Source organism: Enhydra lutris, unplaced genomic scaffold (genome assembly GCF_002288905.1).
Source record: "Enhydra lutris kenyoni isolate GAN:26980312 unplaced genomic scaffold, ASM228890v2 scaffoldscaffold43, whole genome shotgun sequence".
NCBI classification, from domain to species: domain Eukaryota; kingdom Metazoa; phylum Chordata; class Mammalia; order Carnivora; family Mustelidae; genus Enhydra; species Enhydra lutris.
This window is the reverse complement of record NW_019154127.1, coordinates 7,195,380-7,215,428: the sequence shown is the minus strand read 5'-3', so window position 1 is coordinate 7,215,428 and position 20,049 is coordinate 7,195,380.

Sequence of the window (20,049 nt, the reverse complement as noted above, 5' to 3'; positions counted from 1 at the left end):
TTGGGCTTCATCCATCACTGGGCTTTTTAAATTCATAGAACGCTTTTTTCTATCCAGTGTTCTCTCATGGCTGAGTAACAAAGTCCTAAACTATTCTCACTTCAAACTTCCTCGTCCCGTGAAGAACAACCTTTATCCAGGACCAGGAGCTGGCTGGGGGCCTGCTGTGTGACCCCTGAAGTAGAGAGAAGCAGGGGTCCTATAATTCAGGCCCAGGCTGCTGATAAGAGAGATTAACAGAGTCAGCAATCGCCACGGATCGCAATGGCCGTGCTTGGGGATGGGGCAGAAAGGCTGCGCCCATGCCACACTGCAGGAAATATGGAAGGAAAGCAGTAGGAAGGCGATTTTCAAGTAGGAAGTGTGGGGCACTGAAGTCCATAGGTTCCAACTCAGTTCGCCAGTCTAAGCCCCAAATGTACCAGATTCTACCCAATACCCACACCTTTGAGCACGGTCCTCCCTGAGTCCGATGACAATGGCCATATCCTAAAAGTCCCGATTATGTTCTGATTGGATCTTAAACTGTTTCTGTCACTCAAACTAGTGAATCTCAATCACGCTTTTCAGGTTTACGAAAAGAATTATATGGACAGAAACTCTCTGCAGACGTGTCAGTACAAGCCTATAGATCTCCTCACTTTTCATTTTGCTAATACGAGCTGGACAGGTAATGCAAACAGAGGCTAGCTTTAGGCGAAATCTCCCAGCCCTCAGCCAAACTTGTTTTCTTCTTCTTCAAGGCAGAGAAACAAGGTCCAGGCCGGCGTAGGTCATCACCAGGCAGAGAGCGCTCCCGTCACTGAGAAAACACGGCACTGAGTCGCAAGCCCTGGTCTCCACTGATGAGCTGGGCCACCTTGGGCCACTCAGTTAATTTCTCTGTATTTGTTTTCTCATTATCACATGAGATCTAATAACACCCATCACACAGAGTTTTGTGTGGGTTAAGTGAAGCAGTGTAAATGAAATAGCTAGCACAGTGGTGAAGGTTAGGTTATTGGGAGAGAGACAAACCGTAAGTGACTCTTAATCTCACAAAACAAACTGAGGGTTGATGGGGGGGGGGGGGGGGGGGGGGGGGGGGGGGGTTATGGACAGGGGGGAGGGTATGTGCTATGGTGAGTGCTGTGAAGTGTGTAAACCTGGCGATTCACAGACCTCTACCCCTGGGGATAAAAATATATGTTTATAAAAAATAAAATAAAAAAAATAGGAACAGAAATATTTAAAAAAATGTAACATGGCATCTACTGGAGCATTTTTTTAAATTTTTAAATTTTTTTTTCATTTTTGATTTGGCAGACAGATCACAAGTAGGCAGAGAGGCAGGCAGAGAGAGAGAGGAATGGAAATAGGCTCCCTGCTGAGCAGAGAGCCTGATGCAGGGCTCAGCTCGATCCCAGGCCCCTGGGATCATGACCTGAGCTGAAGGCAGAGGCTTTAACCCACTGAGCCACCCAAGTGCCCCCATCTACTGGAGCTTGAAAGCAAACATCAAAAGGACCAGCAATTTACTAGTGAAAGCTGGTTGAATTTTTACAAAGAAGAGAAAACAGGTAAGCCAAACGGGAGCTTAAGAAAAGGGATTATATCTCCTTCTTGGAGAAGAATGCTTTGGGCCCTGTTGGAGGGGAGGCCGTGGCTGGAGGTATCCCTCCATCCCAAGGCATCACTGGGCTGCAGTAACAGGTCGGACCTCAGCTTAGCTCTAAGCCAGGAAGGAAGGTGTGGGGACGCACAACTCAGCCCTCCTACCATTTCCTTTCATGTGCCTGCCCTTGACTTCTGTCAGACCTGGTGTTGGACTCCTGGATAGGGGCTGTGTGCTAACTTGCAATAAATAGACTAAAAAGGGGGAACTTTGCAACTAAGCCAAGTCAAACACCACTGTGAAAACCTATCCTGAGTTGCCCCGAGGTGTTTCCAAAAGCAAAGCAAACAGTATAAATGAACAGCATTCTCTAATTCTCCTCCTCGGGGGAAACCAGTGTAGGAAGACAGGTAGACTCTGTTTGCAGCTGGGGCAGGCTTCAGGCTCAACACTGCCCATGGGGTCACTCCAGAGCCCCCCCAGATCTTCTCCACCGGCCACCTGATTTTGTGAGACTGTCATTCTGCACCAGAAGACTACGACGGCCCTTGACATGACTGGTCACCTAGGAAGCAATAAGCCATTTTTGGCTTTGCCCTGGCTGAGTCTGTGAGCTTTAAGTCACTAGTTTGTCCTTGAATCCGCTAGGGTATCTAAAATCAATATTTGTTGTCTACATGTCTAGATCCATGACCCTCAGCTTTACCCTGCATAAGAATCCCCCAGAGGGGGCCGGGGTTGGTGGAAAAACATCAACCCCCAGACCCACCTCTTGAAATTCTGATTCAGTAGGTCTGGGTCAGGGCTCTGGAACCCAGGTTTTAACAAGCAGCCGTGCAGATGCTAATACAGGCAGACCTCAGGTCTACCCTTAGAAACTCAAAACACATATAAAACAGCTTGATTTTATCCCCAGTAGTACTGTGTTAACATCCTACACTGACTCAACCCCCAGTGAGTAATTCTTTCTAGGAACACAGGCTCATAAAGCAAAATGGCTTCAATCTGACTCGTTTGAAGGGAAAACTTCTTGAGGGTTCTCAGTGCCTGGAGTGGGCTATGAGGCCAGAAACAGGTATATCAGGGTCTCAGCCTTCAAGAAGCCTAAAATCTAGCTGGGGCGATGGCTTTTGAGTGGAACACCTGCGAACTGGAGAGTCAGGGCGTGATGCAGGGACAGAGGGACCTCCACCAGATCATTGTTCCTGGGTCCTGGAAACAGAGGCTATGTCAGTGCAGCCCCAAGGTACCTGGGAGAGACGGCAGGGGATCCCACTCAATGGACCACACACGTGTGAACTGAGACCTACTGTGTGCCAGTGACACAGCAGATAGATGCTCACAGTGAGAGTGGAGAGGAACAGCTAGAAGGAGGGAGGACAAGAGCCATCAGACCAGGTGTGGTGGCCGCAGGGCAGAGGAGATACAGTGAGTGGGAACCCATGGACAGTAGGGTGATGCACCTTGTGGGGCGGGGAGGATGTTGAAAGTGGAGGTAGAGGAGTTTGGTCCTAACAACAGAGGTAGAGGGGAATGGATTTCTTAGCTGGGGCATAACGTTCAGAGAAGGCCTGCAAGGCTGGGAACTCCCATGGGTGATGTCCTTGGGATTCCGTGGACTGAGTTCTGTGGACTTCAGTGTGTGCAGAATGAGGGTACGCTATGTTGAACAGTGTCCCCCTCCCCAAATTCATGTCCTTCCTAGATTCCCAGAATGTGACCTTATTTAGAAATAGGGCCATTGCAGATGTAATTTGTAGAGTTAAGACAAGATTATACCCGAGGAAGGTGACCTCTGGGTCCAGTATGACTGGTGTCCTTCTAAGAAGAAGAGTAAAGACACAGACACAGAGGGATGATGAGGGAAGCAGAGATCGGGGTGATGCGTCTGCTACCCAAGGAGGGCCAGTGATTGAAGGCAACCCCCTGAGCCCCCCCGAGGAATCAACCTGCTGACACCTTGATTTGGGACTTATAGCTTCCTGAGTATCAGAGAACAAATTTCTGTTGTTTAAAGGCATGCAGATTGTGGGTGTTGGTTCCTGCCCCCACCCCCAGGAAGCCAGGAAGGAGCGTAGGGGATGGGGCCTGATGAAGAAGAGAGAGTGAGGGCACATCCCTCGGGAGTGAGGGATGGCTGGGCAGTGGCTCAGCAGAGGAACCTCAGCAAGGAAGCCGGCGGGAACCCCTGCCTCCCTCCAGCCCCATCCACAGAAGACAGGGGGCAAAGTCCTCCCAGGAGGAAGCCTTCAGACAGACTGGCTTGCCCCTCGGGGCCCCCGCACATCTTCCTAGCTCCTGTTCCACGCATTTCCTAAACAGATACCACCGTAGCCACATGCTTCGTTTGTAAAGGTTTCTGAGCCTCCTCCGGAAATTAAAGGATTTTTCTGGTTATTAAATGTGTACCAAATGATTGTTAAGAGCAGGTCTTGTTTTTCCATTTAAGTATTGGGTCGTTTCAAAGAGAAAACACAATGCCCCCATTTTCCTCACTAAATTATAGCCCTGGACTTCCCCCTATAAATTCAAAATTGGAGAAGGCTGAAGGCAGAATGGCCCCATTCACACAAAAACTCCAAAGGATAGCTTTCCTGTGAGTTGCGGGCTTCTGTGCTCCCCACCCCCAACCCGTGTGTGAAGTCACTTATGGCTTGCCATCATTGATATCATGTCGCTCTGCCCCCTGTCCTCTGTGAAATTTCCTAAAAACAACCATACAAAGGTTTCTCTTCTGTCCTATCAGGGCGGCTCATGCACATGGAAACTGAAAATTGGTTTCTAAAAAAGGGGGGGCCTCACCCCGATGGCTGGATTGTAAAAGGACATCCCCGTCTGGGCGGCTGAGTCAAAAAAATATTTCAGTGCTGAGTAAGTCACTTAGGAGGAAAGGATGTGACCCTGGGACAAGGACTGGGGCTTGGAGAGCGGAGCCCTGGATGGGTTTCGGCTCCCGCGAGGACCCCACTGGCACCAAGCCCGCGTGGCACCGGTGGGCGCCAGAACCAGGGATCCTTGGTCATCTCTGCCTTGGAGCTCAAGGATTCTGCTCAAGGTGCTCCTGCCTGATTGTGGGCTGCCTTGCAGGCCTGTCTTGCCTGCTGCTGTCAGTCTTTTCCAGACACGGCTCATCCTTATAACACAGTTGTTGAACTTAAATGCACGTATCTCATCCGAGACTGGAAACCTTATTTTATCCCACCAACCCACCGCCAAGCAGCTTCTGCCATCTGTTGTCCTCCGGGTCTTTGATAACTAAACCCAGACAGGAGAAGGAAGACAAAATTCTGGGTAGAAGGAAAAGCCCACGTTTCATCCCTCCGGACCAGAGAAAAGTCATGATTATTATCATGTCATTTTTTTTTCCCTTTGCTCTCCACTCATCTTTGTCCCTGCGCACAAAGGCATTCCCCGCTTGCCAACGAGGTCACTGCCAGGGTTGAGACCAAAGACTGACTGCCTTGGAGCCCCATTGCGTCCCTCCGTTTGCTTCAAAGCTACCCTGAAATCGGCAAAGGAAATGAAACCACGAGGCTGCCCCAGTGATTGCGCCCCTGGAATAATTGGAAGTCGTGAGCCGCAGATCTGGGGTGCAGCTCGTCCCTCAGCCCTTGCAGGGTGGCTAATGCAGGTGTCCGGAGGTGGCGGGGATCCTGGTGGTGGCCATGAAGGTGACAGATGGGACCTGCAGGGGGAACAAAGTCGCAGTTACACAGCAATGAAATACAGAGTGACTTTTCGGCTTCGGCCTCGATCCGGCTTCCTGGGCTGAGGGCTTGAAGAGGATTTATGTGAAGCCTTTGAAGTTAGCTACTCTCACAGCTCTTGGCCGGCCTGCTCGAGTTTGCGGAAAGATAGGAGTTATTGGAGATAGGAAAGAGCAATCTGACAGAAGAGAAAAGAAAACAGACTTGAAGCTGCTTCCTTCAGGGAGGCAAAGACAGCCTGTGTGCCATGTGTCTCTTTCCTTCGTCTGTCTGGCTTGCTCCTCCAGCCGTAGGAGGCAGTCCTGCGGGAGTGGTGAGTTTGCTCTTAGGGCTCCAGACCAGGTGACTTACAGCAGGAAAGGGGAGCAAGGGACACTCCCCGGAGATGCCCTGCCACCTCCACCCCGGAGATGCCCTGCCACCTCCACCTAAATGTGGAAGCATCTGTCCTCAGGAGAAAGGCTTTTAAATGCACTTAGATGGAGCACAGTCCTTCGGAAACCCCGATTTTGATGACATGGAGTTTTGGGGTTTTTGTCATTGTTGTTGTGTTTTTAGGTTCCTAGGACTGCCAGAAATAAGTGCCACAGATTGAGTGATTTAAAAAACCGAAATTTATTCTCTTAGTTTTGGAGGCTAGAAGTCCAAAATTAAGCTGTCAGCAGGGCTGTGCTCCCTCTGACGGCTCTAGGGGAGGATCCTTCCCTGTGTCTTCCAGCTCCCGGCCGCTGCAGCAGACCTGTGATCCCTTGGCGTGTGGCGGCAGCACTCTGGTCTCTGCCCCTGGCTTTACATGGTCTTCCCTCCGTGTGTCTTTTTGGAAAGGACCACCAGCCAGACTGGACCAGTGCCCACCCATACGGCTTCATTTTGCCTTCTTGCCTCTTTAAAGGTGCTGTCTCCAAATCCAGTCACATTCTGAGGTCCTGGGGGCTGGGACTTCAACAGAGGAATTGACTTCAACAGGGCATAGGGAAGCTCACAGTCCCCATGCGGAGGTGACAGATCTCCCATCCAGTCCTGTACTGGCCTTTTCTACCAAGAAGCTATGTTGGTCTTGGTACTGACAGGTACCCAGTCGGGGAAGCATGGGTTGGGTTTACCCTCTGGGCATCCAGCTGATGTCCTTGCTGAACGCAAGGGACTGAGAGACGAGGCTAAGGAGCTCTCATGTGTGACCAAGGCACTTTGGAGATCCCCCAGTGTCTGGTGGGATGCCCACTCCATCCCTGGCCAAGGTGGGCTCCTTACAGCCATTGGCTCCCAGCCAGGTTTCAGCTACATGCTGTACCGGCTTTGGGGACATGTGAGGATCCCCAGAACACCTGCAGGCCTCAGAGGAGATGAAGGGAGCCAGGAATCCCGACTTGAGCTCACTCATCCCACCTTCTTGTGACCGTGTTTCACTCTCTGCCACCCAGGCATCCCCATGTGGGGATGGAATTATCTCCTCCAAGGATCCAAACAGGGAGCAGAAGAAAAGCCCATTTTCTTTGGGTTACCCCCAGAACATTCAGTTTGGGGGAGATTGGCACAAGCAGATATGACCACCAACTTTCCCTTCTTTGGTCTTCCTTCTCCTTGTTCACCAGGGATGGAAAGAACTGAGATTCCCCTGTTCCTCGGAGCAGAAACTTGTATGCAATGTCTTGAGTTTTCTAGATTATAAGAATTTCAGATATTGAATCTCTAGGCCTCAATCGTTATATGGTGATAGGAACTAAAGGAATTTCTAAAATTATCTCTTGCCATTCAATGCCTGACTTTCAAGAACACTGTCTTGCTGAGAACATAAAATCCTATATTGAGTATCAGAAGTAGAAAACCTAGTATCTTGCTAACTAGATACTAGATACTAGTATACTAGTTAACTAGATACTAGTTAACTAGATACTAGTTAACTAGATACTAGATGACTAGATACTAGATACTAGTTAGCCTTGTCATGTCATGCCTTCCAGGACAGCCAGAAGATCAGCCCTTTCTACCCACAGACCCTCCAGCTCAGCCAGGACTCCTAGGGTGCCCCACCACTCTGTGGAGCTGACCCTAAGACCAGGAGAACAGGACAGAGCCTCTGACCAACAGCTTGCTCTGGAGCCGCCTTCTTTCCTCCCTGGGGGTCAGGAGCAGCTAGTGGCCATCCGGCGATCTCCTCTCGGGTAGCAAGACAAAAACCAGCTAACCGAAACACTGGCTCAATATGGATTCTTTCAAGATCAGTTCTTCCCACTCCTGGACCTCGGCTCCCAACTTAAGGGCCAAGAATTTCACCAAGTTCTCCTTGGTTCTAATATGCCCCATCTCTCTCAGCCTAAACAGCTCCCAGCAGATGGGGGGAGCCTGTATGCATTTTCTGTAACTGCCATAATAAATCGCCACAAACGAGGAGACCCCCCCCCCCCCCCACCAAACCACAGAACTTGATTCTCTCACAGTTCTGGAGGCCAGAAGAGTGAAATCAAGATGTCATCAAGGCTATGTTCCCTGAAGGCTCCAAAGGCTGTAGGGGAGGATCCTTTTCTAGCTCTTCCAGCCTCTGGAGGCACTTGGCACCCCATAGCATTCCTTGCTTTGTGGTTGAATCACCCCAGTTTCTGGCTCATCTTTACATGGCCTTCTTCTCGCCTCTTCTCTTGTTCCTCTTCTCCTCTTACAAGGAGAAGCCATTGGATTGAAAGCCCACCCTGATCTAGGATGACCTCATCTTAATTACATCTACAAAGACCTTGCTTCCAAATAAGGTCACCAATCAGGTTCCAGGTGGATATGAGTTTTGGGGTGCGGGGACATGATCCAACCCACTGCAGAGCCTCGTGGGTCAGTACTTCCTAATATTGTTCTCACTCTGGTGGTGAAACCCCAAGCACAGAGTGAGTGTTCAGGAAGGGAAAGGTGCCTGCCCGTTCTCCCAAAATGTACCATACTTATCTGAATGCTGTAGAGGTTTTCATAATAGCCTCACACATGCCTTCCAAAGGTAACAGCTCCTGCAAATATTGGCCTGCAGCGTTTGCTCCAGGCTCACCCACGCTCCCCCTTTCTGAAACAGCCCCCCCCTTCCCATGGTCATTTATGCCCATTTGCCTATTTGTTTATACCCTTTCTTGTTCCAAAAGGGATTTCAGGCAGATGGTTTTTATTACCGGGCTAAATGAATACAGCAAGATCCTGTAGCAAATACAGTGTTCTCCGCAAACATAAATTTCCATGAAACCAACATGAAAAAAACCCCAAAGCACTTGGAAATTAAGATGATGGTGTTAAGTTTGACATCGGGCTCCTTTCTTATTTTCGTCGACTCTCTGAAACATAGTGCATTCCTTGCTGCTCTGCATTTGCAAGCTCTGTGTGTTCTTTCTTGTTTTCTGGTTAACCTCTTCGTGGAAGAGGCCTCTGGTCAGGGAGGGAGATTCTGGATCACTAAGAGCTGAAGGTAGAGATTCAAGGGCCTCATTTTAGGGCACAAACTTTAGAAGGGAGATTGAGTAAGGTCCGTCAGGGCACACGCAAACGTCACTCTGTGCTTCTCAAACTGAATATTGAGAATATTCCTGTCCCTTTGGAAAGGGGCCTGATGATGTCTGAGTGTGTCTTGAGAACCTGATTTTCCCATCCATATGCTGCCTGATCCGTGGCAGCTGAGATATTTGCGAACAGTTTCCAGCTGGGACCCAGCAAAGCCGTGCTGGTCACTCAGCCCCAATGAACATTAGCCAGGACCTGAACGGAGAGCAAGGCCTTTCTGAGAATCATGCTTGAGCCCCGTTCTTGCTCACTCAACAATTCTTGATGGAGCCTTCAGTGCCAGCCTGCAGGGCTCTGCCCTGAGCCCACTTTGCTCATCACCATGGCCTTTTCCAAAGGCTTGAGGGAGGGCGGGCAGCTCCCGGCTGGCAGCCTATGGAGGAAGGAACTGAAGCTTGAGCTGGAGGCCCAGATTTTTCTATGACCAGCTGTGAAGACTGGACAAGATGCCTAAACTTGATAACAGATGCCTCACAGAGCCGTCTGTAGGGTTAGATAATAGTTTGCGCACAAGCACTCAGTAAATTAGAAGGCGTGGGGAACCCAGAGGTGTGGCACCAACGTCAGCCGACTGTCTGCGCTTGGGGAGGGTAACAATTAGGAGTCTGGCACAGGTGAGGCCTTTGTTCAGAATGGCAGGTGGATGACGTGGCAATCTTCACTGATCCCACCTGGCCCTGGGCTCCCCACCGGGTCCTGCAAAGGGCTGCATGACCACCCCCACCTGTACCAGGCTGAGTAGGCCTTCCCACAGTGCCTCCTTGAGGAAAGGAGGGCTCACTGCAGGGAGGTTCCTGTTTCCTGGCCTTAAATCCTCCAATAGTCCTCCATCCTCCCAGGCGGGCTAGGGTCTGGATCTAGCATTTGGCTCTCAGAATTATCTAGAATAGAGATAAAAGGACAGAGTTGTCCCGGTTCATATCTGAGAACATTTATTCCAATGAAACTCCTTTCCCATAAACTAACGAACTCCTCCAAGACCACACTGAATGGGGTGGTCCCACACAGAATGGCAAAGACAAGACACACATCTTATGCGTACGTGTGTGTTTGTCTTTTATTGTGGTAAAATACAAAGAACATCAAACTTACCATTTTAATCATTTTTAAGTGTACATTGCGGTGGCATTAAGTACATTCACATCCTTATGGAACCATCACCACCAACTGTCTCAAGAACTTGTTCAGCATCAGAAACTCAGTCCGCACTAAACACCAACTCCCCATTCCCCCTCCCCAGGCCCCAGTATCTGTCCTGCTACTTTCTGTCTCTATGAATCAGACTCCTCTAGGGACCTTCCTTAAGTAGAATCATGTAATATTGACTCTTGTGACTGGCTTATTTCACTGAGCATAATGTCTTCAAGGTTCACCTGTGCTGTAGCCCGTGTCACAATTTCATTCCTTTCTAAGGCTAAACAATACTCCACTGTTTGGAGAGACCTGATTTTGCTTATTCATTCGTCTGTCAGTGGACATTTGGGCTCTTTCCACCCTTTGGCCACTGTGAATAATGCTGGAATGAACATGGGTGTAGAAATGTCTGTTTGAGTTTCCAATTTCAATTCTTGTGGCCTCTTAGTATTTAAGCCATAATTCTTTCGTGGTCACCACGTATCAGATGATCTCTGGGCACTTGGGCTGTGGCGTTCCTGGTATCTATCTCATCTAACAGGTTAAATCTTCCTGTGTCCACAGTATAAAAAAAGCCATCAGCAAATACAAGATAACGTTGAAATACGTGTTGCTGAGACTGTGGTCAGCTGCATTAGGGGCACCAGATAAATAAAAGGGAGGTCATGTCTCACAGATGGGTTGTTTAAATTTCAGAAACTTCCCATCTCCTACTAAGTGACCAGCCTTAGCCAAGCTATCTATGTTCAGACAGCACCAGAGAAGCCCTGCTTGAACTAAAATCTACCTCGTCTTCTAGGATAAAAGCATAAATAGGATCCTATTTAATTCATTTCCCCATGGTCTTCCCTGTTAAATACATTTGCCATCAGTTCACTTGTCTATTTCCTACTTGGACATGTACCCACTAAGCAAAATTCTTTCCAACACTCTTTCGAGGTAGACTACGAAGCACAATTAACCCTAGCTATTTCTGAAGGATTCTTTCAAGAAACGGACAAATGCTGTGATTTACAGTTGATGGAAAATGAGGGGTTCCCCCCGATGAGGCCGCATGGCTTCCAGATAATTACCCGGTTTGCCTTCCTTGTCACTTTGTTGCCATTTAACTCAGGGTGAGAGGGTCCTGGGGCAGCCAAGGCAGAAGCTTCAGAAAACAAAGCAAAGCGTAAGAATAGGACGGCATCTTGCTTTTGCTCTGTATTTGGAAATGAACTTCACTGATACAGCACCTTCTGCTCTACCGATCTAGCCCGCATTCAGGTATCAATGCTGCGAGCTGAGACTTCCTGGACCTAATGAAAAACACAGTTTCATCCCACAGCATAGAAATAGTAAGAAGTAACTGGTGAGCCACAGATATTCCCCAGCTGTGATGGGTTGAGTCCTGTCCCCCCAAAAAAGATACGTCTAAGTCCTAATTCTGGTACCTGGGAAGGGGACCTCATTTGGAAATAGGGGCCTTTGCAGATACAATCAAGTGAAGACGAGGTCATTGAGCCCTCATTCAATACGTCTGGTGTCCTCATAAGAGGAAAATGCCCGGTGCAGAGAGGGACGCAGAGGCAAGAAGCCAAGTGAAGACAGAAGCAGAGATTGGAGTAAAACAATCTTCAGGCAGAGCAGGGCTAGGATTGCGAGCCACACTGGAAGCTGGGAGAGGCAAGGAGGGATCCTACCTGGACACTCTGGAGCGTGGCCCCAGCTCCACCTGGATTTTGGACTCCTCCAGAATTGAGAGAGTAAATTTCTAGTATCTTTTCTTCCAAATGGCCCCAGAGCCCCCAATTCTAAAGTAGACTGTGGCTGAACCTGATGGTCTGGCATGCCCCTCCCGCCTCCCCATGAAGGGTCAATAAGTCCCTGGTCATCCTCAGAAAAGAGACCAGACTGCCCAGTCCTCTGATGGATACAAGGATACACACCTGTCCCTGCCCCCCTCAGCCCACTGTGGGGTAGTGAGGGCTGCGAGGCTGGTTGTTTCCTTGTTGCAACTGGGCTTCTCTTCACGCCTGAGCTGACAGCAGGCAGGCAAGGAGCCGCCTCCAACTCGCCGGTCCCTCCACAGATGACACCATCATCGATGCCAGGACTCCAAACCAGCCCCTTACCAGCCTGGTGCCCACAGGAGCCCTCTCTGTGAGGGGGCAGCAAAAATTCTCCTTCAGTGACAGGAGCGTGGCAGCTGCCAGCTGATGTTGGGGATGTGATGTATACAGTGATATGAGCCCAGACACTGAGGCCAATCTGCCTGGGTTCAAGTCCTGCCTCTGCCACTTAGAGCTGGGTGACCCTGGGCAGGTCATTTATCTTCTTGGAGCCTCCATCTCCCCACCCATAAAATGGTATAAATAGTAGTGCCTGAAGCAAAAGGCTATTTTAAGGGTTAAGTTAGTAAATAGATGTAATGTGCTTAAAACCACAAACAGCACACAATGAGTGCTATGTTAGTGTTCGGTATCATTTTACTATTGTTATTACTGATACGAGGAATCCACCAAGGTCAGACCATTGCCAAGTTAAAATGAAATCTGGAACAAAGGTTTCCACGGGAGTCTTGTGGCTTCGATTGGATATGCTGTCAATAAATTGAGCCTTTACATTGCAAGTAAAGACTTGCAATGGCCTCTACCCCAAGAAGAGAGCCAAGACTCTGCTAACTGCAGACTCAAGTTGCCTGCTTGTGAGTTACTCAAATCAAAAGGGGCCCAAACAGAAACCCCGAAACACAGGCCTCCTTCATATATAACCTCCCTTTCATTAAATTGTTCATGCAACAAACTTTTTACCAACTCCCTGATGTCTGTCAGACCTTAGCCCCGCTCTATGAGAAGTCAGAAAACGAATCAAGCTTTAAACACAAGCTGAGAGAATAAAGGTGATATAATCGTCCGTCATCTGTTGTCCATCCGTCCATCCATCCATCCATGCATCCCTCCATCCATCCATCTATCCATGCATCTGTCCACCCATCTAATCTGGAGTATCTACTGGCTTCTATTATATCTGCGACAGAAGTCACCAGTCAATGGAATGATTTTAGGAGTATTAGAAAATGCTCAAGACCTTCCTCTCCCAATCCTCCTTTGTACCCTGACTGGTGTTTGAAATTTCACTATTAAATCTATATCCTTTAGACTTAAAAATACCTCCTGGGCGGGATAAAATGTTAAGAATCCAAGGGTGGGCTTTGATGGCAGGTAGGAGAAATGAGGATGAGGGTCTCGGCTGTTTGGAAAGGAGGGGTGGAGCCCCCAAGCCTAACCTCCCTGTCTGCCCATTGTCAGTTGTGCAGCAGGCTCTGTGTGCCCGCACCCCCCACACACTGAGGGGGCAAGAGCAGTGTCTGTCTTGCTCACCAAGCCCCCTGTTGCTCACATAGGTTTGAGCTCAATCAATCAATCAGTCAATAAACTGATGAACCTGTGTCTTCATCCTCTCGCCCAGGAAAGGTTCATTTGTCCATCAGGAGCCATAGGCCAGGGCCATGGGCCTCGGAGTTTTCACACTTCAGCCCAGAACAGGAATGAATTGTTTCAGAGAAAATCGATTTAACAAAGGTTTAACAAAAGTCTATAAAACATAGGGACGCCGGGGTGGCTCAGTCAGTTAAGCGTCTGCCTTTGGCTCAGGTCATGATCCCAGGGAGGGGATCCTACTGCTCTTTCTCTCTTTCTCTCTCTGTCAAATAAATAAATAAAATCTTTTTAAAAATGGAAAATTTTTAAAAGTCTACAAAACATAACTTTCTGTCCACTTTGTTCATTGTTAAATGTAGTATTTATAAAAACATAATCTTTTGAAACTATTTGGGGTTCACATTTTGTCTGTGCAGGGTTTCCCAAATATACACAATCAGGGCCAAGATATCGAAGACAGTTGTAAATTAAATGTATTACTTGTAGCCAAATCACCCCCAAAGACAAAAGGATAAAAATCATCCCCCCAAACTCCCAGCATAAAATTACAGATGGTGCGGGTACATTTTACTGTAGATGATATTCACTGGACAGAAGAGGTTCGGGCCCTGTGAGGGCTCTGCACTAAAGATGGTTTTGTTTACAACAGTTACTTTTAGAGAAGAGATTTTAAAAAGAAGCTGTGTGGATTTGGTTGTGGGTCAGTTCTCAGACAGTAATAATCTAACAGACCCTTCTGAACTGCTCCAAGATCCCAGCGCTTCCACAAGACGCCCTCTGCCCTCACCCTTCCCATTGCCAGTGACACAGAGGCCAGACTCTGGTCCCTGCTCAGAGCCATTTGCCCGTGGCTGAGCTCCTTCGTTGTCCCTGAGCACCAACCAAAGCCATGCAGACAGAGGACTGCAGTGAAGAGAACACAGGAGCCCAAGTCCCTGCCCTTGGAGCATCATGATGGAATCAGTGAGAAAGGAACAGACGCATGAGTCAAGCTAAATTCTGTATCCCAGAACGCCCAGCACAGCCCCGTTCCTTCAGGTGCTGTCCTACCTTTCCGGATTATGCCCAGTCCCATCAGGCTCTCCAGGCAAACTTCTCATAAATCCCAAGAAAGCCACCTTCTTCTTTTGGCACTGGCTTCACATTTCGCCTTGTCCCTTATCTCCAACTCAAAGCAAATCGCCTCTCCTTCCACACGTGCCCCACGACCCACCCAGTTCCATACTCTACCAGCAGACATCACCTAACTGCCTATATCTGCAATTGTGGCTGAAAAAATAAAACGCAGTTGCATGTTGGTCAAAACTCGGTGGCTTGTGTCCAGAGCACAGCGGCCTGCAAGTTGAGAAACTCTTGGGTTGCTCAATTTGATAAAAGTCCCAAGCGGCACGAGGACAACTGCCAGCTGACCGGCCCGGGGGATGGTGGGTGGTCAGGGCCACAGGAGGGGCTGGATCATGGGCAGGCATCGGGCTATTTGCAGGCGAGTCTTGAGTATGGACGCACAGGCCATGGGCCCGGCGCAGGGAGCACAGGCAGGTGGCCTGGGCTGACCGTGGGTAGACCTCGGCACTTGGCGGGGCAGTCAAGGCTTTATGCCGGCCGCCCTGGAGAGTCACCGGAGGGTGTTTTAGGGAGGAGATGACAATGTTCAGATGTATTGGGCACTTTTCCAAGGTGCAGAAATGACATTTCTGGTTGGTCCTGAATGTCTGCCTTGGCCCGGCTGCCTCCTATCGTGCACAGGGCAGTTAACCATTCAACCGATAACACCTGTGCCCACGCAGGTCCCTCTCAAAGGGCAAGGTAATACTTTTCTCTCAAATCTTCTGGCCTTGAAGCTTCCAGTTGGTGGAAGAGGGAAGACTGGAGGCGGCGGCGTCCCGGAGGAATCCTGGTTCCACACGGGCTGGCCCGGCCAGGGTCTGGAGCAGCCCCACTGACAAGGGACCTGATGAAGCGGATGGAACTCAGAGCCTCTGCATGTGAGTTTTCGGTGAGGCGATGAGTCGGGAGGGTTTGGGGTTGACAGTCAATTGTCTGGGGGTTTTGTGAGGCCCTGCCGACCAGAGCCGTGGGCAGGCAAGTGTTCTCCAGGTGACAGGCAAGAAGGCAGCTGGAGGGGGCCTGGGGACCCCTGGGGGGACCCCAGCAGCCAGGAGTGAGGGCAGCTGGGTTCCTAATGAGCCAGGAAGGTCAAGACCCCGTTCCTGAGGGTTTGGGCAGAACTCTTTCATCACTGGCTGGCCCTGGTCTGGGGGCAAGGACGAAATCTGTTGAGTGTTTCAAGGCGGTGTCAGCTTGAGCTCACTGTCCCTGACCCTTTGCACCGTGACTGGCTTGTTTCTCCTGCAAAGAGGGCCAGGCGGAGCGTCCAGAGTTTCCAGACGTGGGAGACTTATCCTCCCCACAACCCGCACCCCTCCCCGCCAACACACACACACACACACACACACACACACACACACACACACACACTCTGGCATGGGAGAAGGGGCAGGAAAGTTATAGATCTCTCTTAATAAGGGTAAAACAGGGGAAATTCCATGCAATCTGATCCGTCAGTTAATCCTTCAACTACCTTGAACCCCACATCCCGACAGCTGCCGTGGTCTTCCCAGGATGGGCGGTCTTCCCGAGGCCTGCTGGGAGGGCCACAGGCAAAGTAGAAAGGGATCCGGGATTAGATTAGTGCCCTGTGAGGGTCCCCAAACGTGGAGTCACTCAGGACACTGGCTTTTGGCTGCACATTCCCACCGAGACATTTAATTCCTGCAGTTTTCAAGACCAAAAATCTTTTAATCGCTCGGTTTAGTTTTGAAGTCTTGGGAAACCAGAGAAGAGCCCCATTGCTGTGTTCTCCGGCGACTCCGTGCCAGGTCTGGGCTCGGTGCGGGTGTCCGGGCTGGCTTGGATGGAGTCAGGAACGGATTTATTCATGATGACATAAATCTGCAGCACAGGCCTTGCATTCGCCGGGGGTCCTCACCGCACTTACAGGTTTTTACGTATATTATCTCAGCATCTTCTAGACAGTTCTGGGAAGCAGCTGTTATGAGGTAGATAGCCAGGTGAGTCATGTAAGGCTGAGCTGTTTGCTCGAATTAGTGAGACTTGAAGTCGGCCTCCGTTCTTATCTGGCACCATCTGCTTTGCAAAAATCTCTGACAGTTACTGCGTGTCACTTACCCACGTCTACAATGGGATCGATGCTTCTTAAGCATCTACAGAGAAACCTGTCCCAAAAAAAGGGGCGGGGGGAGAAACATAGATTCTTCCTTTGGTACCATGAAAATGTTACTGCAAATATTTGTTTTCTAGGGTTTTCTAGATAAAAATCAATACAATTGAATGTCTTTAAAAAAATTGTTCTGTCGTTTCTATCAGGGAATATCTTCCATCACACAGAACAAGAAGTCTAAGAGCCTGTTTTCCAGGCTTCTTCCGATGTCTTGTTTTAAAATACAGACGGTCCGCCCGTCTTGCCAGTTCAGGAGTGATTCTTGGCGCTTTGAAACGCAAACATTCCTCCCTCCAGATGATCTTCATACTCCTTACACTGTTTGCGGGACGAGCGGCCGCCAGGGCCACAGGCTTCTTCCTGGGGCTGCCAACAGCAATAAGGCATTGGGAATTTTCCACTGGGGGCTGTGTGCTGGGAGGGGGCCCAGGGCTTGCTCTCGGAGGGCTCCCGTGTGGGGGACCCTGGAAGGAACAAGGAGCAGCTGTGGCTCAGGCACCTCACCCCTTCTCGCTAGGGGCTGGGGGTCCTGCCAGACTCCGGGAGCTTGGAGCAGAGTCTCCAAGAAGAAGCCACCCAGAGGCAGCTAGCTGTTCCCTCCTGGGCTTGGACGTGCACACCCAATGGCACGCACACCTACAGCTTCCCTGGAACAAGAGGAAAGTGAAAACAGATTTAGAACGACAGGTCTGTTTCCATTGGAGGCCACTCTCGGGCACAGGAGGCCGGCAATAGCTTTGTTTTCCAAAGGCTCCTCCTTGCCAGGCATTTACAGAGGCATCTGGGCTACACTTAAATGAGGAAAAAATAAACATATGAAACCATATTTTTTTATTCTGCAGCATACTGCAAAAGTGTCTCCTGTTCAACATCTCAATGAGATGTGCTCATGGGTTTAAGGGAGGAAAACTCCCAACGTCCAGCTCCTGGCTCTGTCCATAACCAGGAGGACAGGCTTCAAAGGCCTGCCACCTGCCAGGTCCCACAAGACCCCACCCTCAGGAGTGGCCCATGCTTGCTGCACACACTGCATTATATTTCATTCATCTTGAAATTTATAAGGATTTTTGAACAAGGGGCCCCACATTTTCATTTTGCACTGGCTTCTGCCAATGATGTAGCCCATCCTGAGAACGGGAAAATGTAACCTATGGTGGCCCGTACTCTTCAGAGAAAACGCACAACACGGCCCTTTGTATGTGTCTGAAGACTAAGCTAGAAACGCCGTGTGCTATATCATCAGCAGGCTTTTGCCTTAATGAGGACTTCTGCAATCTGAAATTTCATACCTCACTCAATTAACTTCAAATTTCTTTTTTTAAAATTTATTTATTTCTTTTCAGCGTAACAGAATTCATTGTTTATGCACCACACCCAGTGCTCCATGTAATACGTGCCCTCCATAATACCCACCACCTGGCTCCCCCCTAACTTCAAATTTCTTAAAACGTTCTAGAAACACATACCTGGAAGTATCGCTGGTCTCCCTCCTAGGGCTGAACCAGTCATATCTTTACTGACGTGAGTGATATTCTTTGGGGCCAAGGACAGGAGATTTGTTCTCAGGGGGCCATCCAGGAAAATATAAATGCCCTATGTTGGCCAAGATTGATACACGACTGGCTGAATACCCAGGAGGGGCTGGGTGAAAGAGGACTGGGTGGTAACCAAACAAACTTGCTAGGGGGGTACTTGATTGTCCAAGTCCTCGAAAGAATGTTCTGGGCTCATTTGCCCCATCTTGGTCCTCTCTTGAACCCATTATAATCATTCCACCAAAACTGTGTTTACCAGGGTCTGCAGTTTCCTTCATGTTGCTGAATCCCACTGAGAAATAATCATTTCTCAGTATTCCTTCAGACTGCTTGATTTGTCTGATGACTTGACCTGGCGCATCACTCTCCCCAACATGGATCTCTGTCCTCACTCACTACGCTGGGTCGTCTCCCCTCTCGTGGCCACTCCTGTGCCCCATGCTACTGACTCCTCCTCATCACCCAATCTCTGATGTTAAAGGGTTCCTGAGTCACTGGGCAGGCCCTATCCTTCCCTGTCCATGGGTGTCATCCAGTCTCATGGCTCTTAATCCCAGGTGTATGCTGTTGTGTCTCAAATGGCCTTTTCCAGTCCAGTCTCCTCCCTGAACTCTGCACATCTACGTCTAACCATGGGTGTCCCCACCTGGGCAGTGATAGCCATCTCAAACTCAACATGTTCAAAACAAGATTCTTTTCTGCCCTTCACCCTCCAAACCTGCCCATCTCCTACTGTCTTTACCTTCTCAATAACTGGCAGCTGCATTCCTCAAGCTGCCTGAGCAGAACCCCTGGGGCTGTGTTTGACTCCTGTCTCTCACACCCCACAGCTAACCTGTCAGTGAACCTTGTCAGCCTCACCGACCTCTTTTCAGCACTCACCTTTGTTACTGCTAGCATCGTCTACCTGGATCATTACAGGAGTCTGCATTGGTCTCTGATTCAGCCCAGGTGTGATCCTGGACAAGTTACTTTACCTCTCTAAGCCTCAGTTTCCCTATCTGTAAATGGGGACAACAACATGCACATCACAGATTTCTTAAAGGGTTAAATAAAGTAATGCCAACAGAAGCACTTAGCCTATGTTTGGCATTTTACAAACAGTACATTTAGCTGGGATTGCTTTACTCTTAGCATTAATAACTAACAGCTTCTGTGCACCTGGGCTCAAAAAGCTAAATTTACAGAGAATGAACATTAAACATCATTTTAACTATATTTTATTTAGCATTAATAAATCTCAGTAATATGTTTTCATTTGACACCACATTTTTAGTCGCTGTAATATATCCCCAGTTCAGTTTCACAAGCTTATAAAATTCATGGAAGAGTTACCTTATTCATGGAGGTTTCTGGCCCAGCTAGGACAATGTCCTATTGCTTGTTTTCATTTCTGTTTTGACATTAAGGCCCAAAGGGAGGTACCACTGAGCTTTACTGGATTTCCACAGGAAAGCCTGGCAGCCTGGGATCAATGGATTCATACACTTTTCCAATCTGGAGAGGTTGAGTTATTTGATTGCTGTATGGGTTACTTACTGTAGTTGGCACTTGCTCTTGAGTTTCCACAACTACAGTCTTCCAAATTCTTCCTTCTCTGTGTTCTCTAACCTCTCCTTAGATTCTGTCCTCTACACTTTGGGACATAAAGCTAATTACTGCCTTATTGTTTTCCATGACAAATGTGAAGTCATCAGACTGTGCTCAATGCCTGTTCTGGGAAGGATCCACTTCTCATATTCAGACATGAGCGCTTCTTTTCTACAACGTCCCATGCTGCCATTCAGCTAGTCTCCTGTATTGATTTCCTAGGGCTGCTGTGACAAAGTACCACAAACTGGGTGGCTTAAAAAAAACAGAAACTTATTCTTTTACAATTCTGGAGACAGGA